Genomic DNA, 12,200 nt, shown 5'->3' on the forward strand with positions numbered 1-12,200 from the left:
CTCTTAATAATCATTTCTGCCACCAAAATATCTATCAAATGGTGTCCTCTCTCTCTCTCTCTCTCTCTCTCTCTCTCTCTCTCTCTCTCTCTCTCTCTCTCTCTCTCTCTCTCTCTCAAGTTTAATTAAATACTCCTACATAATGACGAAAACAACAGCATTTTGTTTCTAAAATTTCCCCCGAATTAATAAATGAGAATTAAAATACTAATTTTCTTTCCCTCAGTTACTTGTGATTCTTTCCTCTTGTATGCGCAAGCAAACGCTTTGACCGTCGCTTAGAATAAAAAGAAGCGGGAAAACAAAGTGATAAATCGATCGCAACTCCCAAGGCAGCGCGTTTCATTGGCAAGACTTTCCCCCATTCCAGAATGAGAATGACTTGACAAATGGAGGGACACTTCTCTCTTGGCCTGCTTTCCTCCCTAATATCCTCCTATTACTCTCACCAATGGCTTCTTAAACATCAGGCTAATGGGGCCATGGGAATATAATGCTGATACCTGAACTGGCTACAGTTTTTCTATTATGTGCTACAATAAGCAGCCTTTACTTCTTGATTAACAACAAACAGTGGAAGTTTATTGACTTAATTTGCCTAATCAAGTAAACAAATAAGTGAAAATGTAGTGAGTGCTCTTGGATATGGTTTATCATCCTTTATATCGAATAGACCTTCTGCTTTAATGATTGCATCATCCCTCAGTAAATTCGAAAAATATTGTGATCTTCCTGAAAATCATGACAACATAATTAAAGGTATTGTCTATGGAACTGCCTATGTTAGTCATGAAAGTAACTTCCCTTCTCGCTATAAGAAAAAAGACAATAATATCCACATCACAAAAGCTGATAAGTCAAATAGTGTAGTAATTTTAGATAAAGCTGACCACGTATCACGTCTGCAAGTCCTACTGGATGATGATGTGACTTATAAAAAGTAACAAAATAATCCCCTTGATCAAGACCTGTAAGGCACATTATTTCACTCACTAAGTTCTGCATTTGTGATTGTAAGTTTGTATTCAATGGTGAATTTTATCAAGAAATACTTTGTATGGCAATGGGCAACCCTTTATCACCACTCCTCTCAAACTTGTACCTGGAATTCTTTGAAAAACACTATTTACGTAATATTTATATTCCTTTAAAGTGGCATAGATATGTTGATGGTATTTTAGCTGTTTTGCCTGCTGGTATTGATGCAAATGATTTGCTCTGTAAATTAAATAACCAAGTAACATCGATTAAGTTTACTTTAGAATTGGAAAAAGACAATTGCCTCACTTTCTTAGATGTTTTGATACATAGAGAACCATTTCAATGTAAATTCAGTATTTATAGGAAACCGACCAATATCTTAACTTATGTCCATTTTTATTCGGGCCTCCATGTTAATATCAAAGTATAATTTTTTCTTCTGTGTTTTATGCGCATTGCCAGTCCAAATTATTTGGGTTAAGAAATTGAACACATAGAAAAGTAGGGAAAGATTTATGTTAATTCTTCACATAAATTGTATATTTGCTATAATAAAGCCCGGACAAAAAATTTTATGGTTTAAGTAACACGAAGAAAGAACATTCTCAGTTTGCCTTATTTTAACGGCTTTGAAACCATAAAATCATTGTTAAAATCTTTTAAGATCAACCTTGTTTTTTCCTATAATAACACACTAAAAGGAATGTTAATAAAAAAATGGCCCCGGGGAAGCAACACATGTTATAAAATTCCCCATGAATGTACTGCCCTTATCCTTTTATGTCGGTCAGTCTAGCAAGGGCTTAGAAGTAAGACTCAAACAGCATAAATATTCTGTCAAAACTAGGCAAACATACAATGCAATATTCATTCATTTAAGTAAAAAAAAAAAACGAAAAAATTGGGTTGGCAGCTCAGTAATTGCAAGATCAAAAGATGTCTTATCACGAAATCTTTTAGAATCTGCCATTATACAACTTCTTCTCATTGTAATTTCAATATCAGTCGTGTCCCGTTTCATTAAACCCTTGTATTTGTATCATGTTTAAGAATGACCTCAAAGATGTCACCACAGACTTAAATACAAAATAGTTGCTTACAGATATTTTCTTGTATATGTATGTTCAATATGTTTTCTGAATAAGTTTTTGTTTACCAAACGTTTCAATGTGGTCAGTTTGCCGCCCTGTATTATCCTTTAATTGTCTTGTCCCCTGTCTGAGCAGTTGGACTTAATCTTTTTGTAAACCTCTTAAATTGTACCCACGTTTCGTTTGGGAAGGTTACTAATTCTCCAGATGTGTTAATTCTAGGTACTAATTCCTTTATATAATACCTATCTGTCACTTATACAACTCAGTTTCTCATGTACATCAGTCTGCTCAGCAAAGGACCTTGCAGCCCACAGCACCTGCCCTCCTATGTGTTTTGCAGTGTACACCTGTTCGACCCATAAGCAGCTACATCACGTGACCCAAACCACACAGTGGCCCAACAAACATAGCATCGAATTCCTTGCCTTCATCTTGTTTATATCCAATTAGGTCTTAGAGCACTGTATTGTCTGTTAAAACCATCAATATTTCATTAACACCTGCTGGACACTTATAGTTAATCCTCTTTAAGCTAAATATTATACTGCATATTCAATATTGCCGCTTATATGGTTACAACTCCCAACTATCTTGAAACTCAACTGGCCAAGGAGTCTGAACCAGTTTCCTCGTCATTTTTGTACCCGAGGATCTCTACCGCCAACACCAATAGAATTTACTTATAACATCAACAGAATTGGTCATTATAAGAAAGCATGTAAGGTTGCGATGCTTAAATGCTGGAAACTCTATTACGATTATTTTCACAGACAAGCTCATCAAAGTTCCTAAACGATGGTAACCAATGAAACCTGCAGACCCACAACAATGAGGGCCAATTTTGAACAGATTATTAGCGGTGCTTTGACAGAGATTTCTTATCAAGGGAAACTCCTCAATATATAATAAAACGAAAATATTTTTTTAGATAATCACCTAAATATTCTAAATTCCCAACTTAAAAAAAAAAACCTTTAAATGGCGCTTAGCCTAAAGCTACTGTCTTTCATTTAAAATCCGAGGAAAAGGAAAACGAACTAAACAGAAAGAAATGGCAGCAAACATTTCCTCCAAATGCAACGGAGGAACCACCGACCAAAAGAGGACCCATCTCTTGTGGAAGACCACGAATGGAAGTTTTTAACAGAAAATTACCATCAAGTTTCGAATAACAATGGAACAAACTCATTCCCAAGACGCCACAAAATTTTGGCCCTCCTTATCACCAAAAAATAATAAGGCTTGTGTTTTTGAAAGGCAAAAATAAATAAATAAATAAATAAATAAACATTAAAAAAAAACAAATGTAAAAATTCCGACCTACTATGAGATTCAGGGCCTCTGTAACACGGTTTTTTCGCAATAACTTTTTTTATCTATGCATTTCATATATATAACGCTATTCAGAATGCATATTATATCAACACATAAATTTTGAGTGTATTTCTGCACTACGTAGGTTGAATAAATTTGGTATTTATAATGTAAAAGTGACCTTTTTTGAAGACGGGCCAACTTACTCAGAGAAAAGGTTCGTTACGTAACTTATGACAGCATTTCTTCCCTCTTTCTCGATGGATGATTGGCTATACGTAACGAAGGCTAAACCTCTGGCAACAATGACATACAAATTTAAATACAAGCAAAGCAGTACACCTTTATGAACTCTGGAACTCTCACTCTCCATGATAATTGTCATAATGAACATACCAACAAAATATGTTGATAATACACACTTCGATTATTAGTCTAACTCCCAAAATAAGTTTCCAAAGAAATTACGGTCTACTTTATAGGTCACAATCAGATTGACAAGATGTAGGAAATAGTTGGTAATTATCAAAACATAGTAGACAAGCTTGATTTGATAACTGTCATATCCAACTGTCAAGCAATTTTTATTTTTATTAGCTATTTACCTATTTACTGAAAAAAAAATAGCCGGGTACCGTATATTGGCTTTAAACCTTCACCAATAATTATCGTCAGAATGGTGACTTCGTGAGGCTCCACCCACTTTCGCCTCGTTATAATTCAGGAAAACACTGAAGGCTACCATGGGCATTGTTGGATTAGAAAATTTAACTTCTGGCTATAAAAAACTAATTTCTCGAGTAGTTGTAAGAAGTGTTAAATGATCCTGGATCCCAGCAGTTGGCCTAAACGTTTAATTCATGTTATATTACTGCTATACTGTTGCGCCCACTACTGATACAGTAGTCATTTACTACGCTAGCACTGATACCCCACCCACATCTATGTATCGTTCCGCCATTCATAAGTCTTTGGGTTTCAGAGCCGATGGCATTTCTGTCTGGTGGATGGCGGGGCAACATTTAGTCAAAATTGGTGTTTGTTTACCTGCTTACGTAATGAATGTTTTTCGACTCTTGGCTCGTAATCATTGGCCATGGCGTCGGCTAGATCATTTTTACTCTATAAAAATTAAAAACTATCGGGTTTAGGTATTGATAATGCTGACAAAATTTGTGTGTGGTTGTAAAATATACATATGTCAACTTTCAGCTACATCCGATGCTTTGACAAGGAGCAAAGTCCAAAAAACCGTGTTACAGAGACCCTGAATCTCATAGTATATAACAATAATGAAAATAAAATATGCACTATCCGGCCTACATAGTTTAAACACACATTTCTGTTAAACAATTTACATTTTTCATTCCAACTCTGGCCGAAGCAAACGGAAGATGCTGAACACAAAACCAAATTCTGGCAGAAGGCATTAATAACCGTCCTCGAGGGACACAATCCACCAAATAAAGTTATTAAACATGGAACACGCCAATGAAGCACGAAATTGTTCAATCATATTTTGGAACTTGCCACAAACTCTCAACAAAACTACACGACTCCTCCCAAAAATCATGGAAAACCAATACATATTTATAATCAATAATAAAAGTAAAAATACAAGAATAAATAAAGGACCACTCACTCCATCATTGGCAAAATTCTTGAATCGTCAAAGTGTTATAGCGGATTTGCCGAAAGATCCTCCATGGCATTCATTTCACGAAGCTGAAATATAAGAATAAAAATAAAATAAAAATAAAAGTCATACATTGAAATAATAATTATAAAAATGCAAATAAAGATACTGGCGCCAAATTCCTTGAAAGGACTTTTATTATTTATTTTTTTCATAACACTCACATGGGCCTCCCCTCTATCCTCCTCCCATTGAGGAGTGAGAGATGTGTATTTCTGGTGATAGAAGTTCACCCTCAACGTGGTTGGAAAAGCCACGTGAAGCCGTTGGTCCCGTAGCTGAAAAGCACCATACAAACAATCTATCCTCCTCCCTCGTCTATAACGTTTTGCCAATGATTAGTTACCCTATAATCACCGATAATCGTAAGGAACCAACGGCACCTGTTGACTAACCGACAACTGAACGCAAAGTGAGAAGACGTATAGTACAAGGTTGATGGGGTTGAGTTTGCAAGGGAGGCAGCTGGTACCGATTTTTTCATTTTGAGTTATTGTTTGGCAACAAAGTTGCCTTCTTTTAATATTGAATGTTTCATATGACAGAATTATAGTTTTAAAAAATTTTTAAAGGGTAAGTGCAAATGCAATATAATACTGACATCATTATACGTATTAGAATTAATATTTTCGCTAACGTATGTTAGTCCTGTTTACGTGACGTTTCCTGTCAAGTTCCTGTAAATAAACAAACCAATAAACGACGACGAAAATCGCAAAATAAAATTACACATAATTTTAAATATATATACGTAAATATGAAGTTAATCTAATAATCCAAAAATGATAACAGTGCTCATGAGCGGCTGCAGAATATTTTCCAAGAGGGGGCCAAATTATACCTATATATATATATATATATATATATATATATATATATAAATATATATATATATATATATATATATATATATATATATATATATATATATATAGTATATATAATATATATATATATATATATATATATATATATATATATATATATATATATATATATATATATATATATATATATATATATATATATATATATATATATATATATATATATATATATATATATGCATGTATAATGTGTGTGTGTGTGTGTGTGTGTGGTGGAAGTGCGATGCCAATAATTTAAGTGAAGCATAGCATACAATAAAAAAAAAAATACAGAATTTTTTACATTGATTTTTTTTTTCAACACGTTCCATATATTACTGTTTTAACTGAAATCAAACATTTCTTGAAAGAATAACTCAGTTGAAAACTGTAATCATATCTTATACAATCTAATAAGACTAACTTTAATTTTACTGAAAATCAAATCAAAGAATGTGCTGTAAAATGGAAGAAAAACAGTGATGTAGTTAAATGTACATTTTTTCAAGTTAGTCACTGTTCATTTGGAAAGAAACTGTAACTCCAGTGGTCCCAGGATTTCAGGGAAGGGGGCGCGGTGGGGGGTTAAGTGCTCCTCCTGGCCCTGGCACTAGTGCGGGCGCCCATCAGTGGCGGATCAAGAAATCTGTCATGGGGGGGTGGGGGGGTGGGGGGAGGGAACTTAGGATATATATATATATATAATATATATATATATATATATATATATATATATATATATATATACTATATACACACATATACATATATATATATCTTATATATTATAAATATATAATGTTATATATTATAATATAATAATATATTATAACATATATATATATATATATGTATATATATATATATATATATATATATATATATATATATCTATATATAATATAATATATATATATATATAATGTGTGAGTGTGTGGACACCACATACGGTACATATATATCAATATTCACATATGTATATATATATATATATATATATATATATATATATATATATTATATATATATATATATATATATATATACACCAGACACGGTATGACGTTATATGCACATAAACATATATGCCACGAAGGAAAAATAAACGAAGGAGGTCTGCAAGATCTTTCGACTTTAATAGTCCTTTACTGAGCAGATATTGACATACATACGAGAAAAAGACAATACAAGAAGATTCGTATAACTGACAGATAGGGATTATAAAGAGATTAGTACCTAGAATCCGACACACCTGGAAGATAAGAAACCTTCCCAAACAAGCATGAAACAATGGGTGCAATTAACGGTTTAAGACAATCATCTCCGATACAATTTCCAGACAATTGAAGGATTATAGGTGACAGCTATTCAGAACTTGGTAAACAAAACCATATTCACCAATACATGAGAGACATACATTACAACAAAATTAATAACTCTAAGGCAACTGATTTTTTATTTAAGTCAGTAATTATATCTTTGAGGTCATTCTTAAACATGTTACAGATACAAGGGTCTAAATGAAAAGGCCACGACTAACATTGAAATTACAATGAAAAGTAAGTTGTATTAAAGCAGATTCTAAAAGATTTCGTGATAAGACATCTCTTGACCTTGCAATTACTGAACTATCAATCCAATTTATTCGGTGGTTGTTTTCACTTAAATGAATGAATAATGCATTAGATTTTTGCCCAGGTTTTTACAGAATATTTATGCTGGCTTAGCCTTACTTCTAAGCCTTTGCTAGACTGTCCGAGATAAAATGAGGACAATCATACATGGATTTTATATATTATGTTGTTGCTTTCTCTCGGGCCATTTTTTATTAACATTCCTTTTAGTGTGTTATTATAGGAAAAAACAAGGTTGACATCTTTAATGAATCGTCTAAATTCCCAGAGACAAAACAAAACAGTCAGAAAGAAAATTGTGGTGTAATACAACTTTGAGAACTGAACATGTCATAGTTTAGAACTTCTTAGAGCCTGCTCAACTTTCAACTCTGACAACGGTAGTACTTACATACGTATAAATATGAATGAACTTCTAGAAGCTTGAAGCATATGACTTGTTCCAGAAAGGAAATTTAACTGTCAAAAACCTTCCATTTCTCTCCCAAGCTTTACCAAATAAATATCACTTGTGTTTAAAGAAAAAAAGAAATGACTCGCCTTTGACAAATTTCTATTGCTTGCTTTTATGTACTTTAATTAAGAAGATTAACTGCTTTGCGATATGAAGCTTTTTGTAGCAAAAATGGCCCCAATCTTTGCAATCGCCCTAATTGCCACAACTGACCTCGAAGTTTTGCTTCAGGAGCCGACAGGTCATTCCGGAGATTAACTGTCCTGTATATCTCACCCACTGACACCTGTCACGATAATCAACAGCCATCAGCTACCATAATAGACATCATTAGAGCGGAATACGAACTCGAGTGGAAAGAAGAGGAAGCGTGCTGGAGTAAGTGCATCGAACCACAACGATTTCCTGACCTGGGGAAAGTGAGGAGAAAGTCCAGTGTGACATTCTAAACCCCGAGTAAATACCAATCTCATCCTAATGACTTGGTTGAAATTTTTGGTGGCAACGAAGCAACTTTATTTGAGGTAATTTATGAAGACTTTGTGCGCAGGTTTACCCAAACCGATTTAGTAACTATAATTAGAGGAACAATTTGACAGAAGGAGAACATTTGCTATGCATGGCCGATGGGCAGAGCAACAATGACAAGTACAATATGTAGCTTCTTATAATCCCCTCTCTTTCGTTCGATCTCGTGTGTAATAACGTAACTATTAATATGTATTTGAAATTGGAATAATTATAATAATAATAATCACAAAAGTAAAGGTTATATAGTAATGTTTAATCTATCCTCAATGTTAACCAATGATGGAGCGAGAAGGTGACAGCGTTCTTGGAGACTTTGTCGGGTTGCTGCTTAACGGCATCTTATTCACTTTATTCAAGGATGTTGATATTTCCTTTAGAAAATTTATCTTTCTGTCAAGTTGTGTTTTTTGTCGTGTTTTTCATTTTGCCTCATGTTTTCCACATTAGTCAGGTGTGGTTGACGATCCTGATGACTTATCACTTGCTTTTCAGACTCGGCCGAGACAGAAGACTCCTGATTACTTACAGTTTCATGATGGAGTATTTAAAGCAGCCATGATTTTTATTTTTATTTTAAGAAAACCAAGTTATTAAATACCAAACAAAAGGACGAAAGTTGTTATATGAAACATGGACTTGATAACCTTATCAACAAATATATTAATAGCGCGAAGCATTAACAAACTGACAGTAAACTCTTTAAGAAGTGGACAGTCTTCAATTTGAAGAAGAGATATTTAAGAGTTCTTTATTGTACTTTTTTATGGGCCACACTTTTGAAATTTATTATTGATTTACAAGTAAAACCAAGATGAGGGAATAACGTTTAAAACAAGAGAAATGAACTAATGAAAGAAAAACAGGGCCATAAATAAGTGAGTTACTGAGCCAAGACAGAGCCTCAGAACAATTAAGTTCCACAGCTGGCAATGGAGGCGCTGTCACTCAATCTGACATTATTCTCTTGGTCTTCCTCTGCTTCACAATATTCACTCATTCACTAACCTTCTTCTTCCAATAATCTTATGTAACTAAATAACAGTAAGAAGAAAAAAAACCCTGATAACGTCTTTCCACATGTTATCTTTATACCCAGACGTTAGTCGTTGTGTCTATATATTTTCGACATTATAATCTTCCGTATTCATCAGAGTTTAGAAGAAGACTTATCTCAACATACTTGACTCTCACCTCATACAGATCCCACAATCTGAAATCAGGTTCGATCACCAAAAGTAATAACTACAACCAAATACATATATGTACCCAAATGTCGAAATTCCTTATATAAAACAAATGTTGAAGATTTTCGTCGTTTGAATTGCGATATAAATAAGCATGAGAAGTGTCTCTGCTATTTGATGTTTAGGTAAATATTGTACACAGCTACAAAGATTAGATTAGATTAGATTATAAAATGTTTGGCACATAGCCAAGCGCCGGAGCCGAGGGGGCCATTCAGCGCATATATATCTTTAAGAATAAAAAGTCAGTCGTACAAAACAAACATACACACAACCGATTAACATACAAATCATTCATTCATAAAAACCAAACAAGAAGCCTAAAACAATTAAGAGAAAAATTAAAATTCATAAAAAAGACCAATATTTTTTTTAAAATGTCATAATTTGCTCTGCCTGAGCACCTTCACCTAAAAATATCGCCAAGAGACTTATTGCAGCAAACAAGCTCTACGTTTGTTTTCAAAATGTGGGCACTCCACCAAAATATGCACCACAGTCAAATCCACATGACAAGTGGAACAGTGAGGAACCTGCCTATCCGCTCCACTCATCATTAGATACCCAGTGAGTATATTTAGTGTGGCCAATGCGTAATCTAGCTAAAAACTATCTCAGACCTTCTATTATTATCTAAAGTAGACCAGTGGGCCTGCACTGGTCTCTACAATAAAATCGAATGGTACTTTTATAATCAGATACAGGGACGCCCATGTTGGAAATGTGCCTAAGCCTAGTTGCAGCCATCAGCAGCAGCGTCGGCTCGCTCATTCCCAACAATTCCAACATGGGACGGAGCCCAACAAAACCTAACAGAAAATCATCTTCTATTAATTAAAAGATAAAACCAATCTTGTACTTCTTGCACTAAAGGGTGGCAAGAGACTAGGCTTTTTAGAGAAGATAAAACACTCAAAGAGTCGGTAAAAATGGTAAAAACCTTGTTAGTACAAGAACTATAAAAAAATATATTTAAGAGCAGTCAAAACTGCCAGCAGTTCAGCTGTAAAAAACAGAAGAATTAGAAGGAAGCTTCTTTTTAATGATATTACCACTAGTCACTACAGAGCAACCAACACCATCAGAACCTTCGAGCCATCAGTAAATATATGATGAGAATCACCATGTTCGGAAGCATGGTCCAAGAAACTTGCCCTCAACTGATCACCAGAACTGTTGCTCCTGCTGTCCCTAATTGGGCAGATCTCTAGGCATTGTCTATTCCAAGGAGGCAAACTTTGAGGGCAAAATTTCAGCTACTGCAGGGGGAAGTAATCCCACCTCCCTGGCAGAGCTTGCTAGTCGGACCTCAAGCGGCTTTGGCAGTCTCGGTCTATTTGGGGCTCTGTCAGTTGGTTCTCTAACATACTTATAGTTAGGGTTTAGCTTTGACGTAAGTTATTCTTGATATGACTCTCAAGCCTAATTCCTCCCTACGGATAAATAGTGGGGTAAAACCCGACTCAACATATAGGCTTTCTACTGGTGAAGTTCTATAGGCTCCCGTACAAATACGTAAAGCCATATTATGGACAACACAAATCTAATTTCTGCAGTGTTGTCTTGCATGCACAACCATAAACTTGACAACCATAATCAATTTTGCTTAGGCATAAAACCTGGTACATCCTCAAAAGGGTGATTCGATCTGCCCCCCAGTTAAAATTAGATACAACTTTAAGAATATTAAGTCGAAGCTTCACGTTACATACAACTTCATTAACATGTTGAGTAAAAGTTACTTTCTTATCAAATGTAACACCTAGATACTTAATGCTATCTTCATATAAAAGGTAAAATCGTATCGTTTAAAAAACGACGTAGGGATCTCTTCCACTCTTCTTAATCCACAAAATCGTATAGCTTTGGGTTTTTTCTGGTGAAAATTTGAACCCTTTAGTACTGGCCCATGATGTTGAAGCATTAATAGCAGTCTGGATCATTGGACAAGCTTCAACAGCTGTGGACTTACTACAGAAATTGCATAATCATCAGCAAAGGCCAGACCATGCACCCGACAGGAACTTGTTCTAGTAGACCATTGACAGCTACATTAAAGAGTGTTGGACTAAGAACGCTTCCCTGAGGTAACCCTTCTTCCTGAGGGTAAGCAGAAGAAATGTAAGAGCCCACTCTTACTTTCAGGTAACGTTCTGACAAAAAATCTTTCAGACAATAGAATAAATTACCCACAACACCCCACTCTACAAGTTGCAAAAGGATACCCCCTCGCCAGGTAGTGTCGTAGGCTTTTTCTAGGTCAAAGAACACTGCAACAGTCTGGTTTTGCACAGCAAAAGCATTCTGGTATCTCCCGAGTAAGGAACATCAAAGGGTCAGAAGTACTTCTATTTTTCCATAAAGCCAAACTGCCGATTAGATAAAG

This window comes from Macrobrachium nipponense, chromosome 25, assembly GCF_015104395.2.
Source record: "Macrobrachium nipponense isolate FS-2020 chromosome 25, ASM1510439v2, whole genome shotgun sequence".
Classification (NCBI taxonomy): Eukaryota; Metazoa; Arthropoda; class Malacostraca; order Decapoda; family Palaemonidae; genus Macrobrachium; species Macrobrachium nipponense.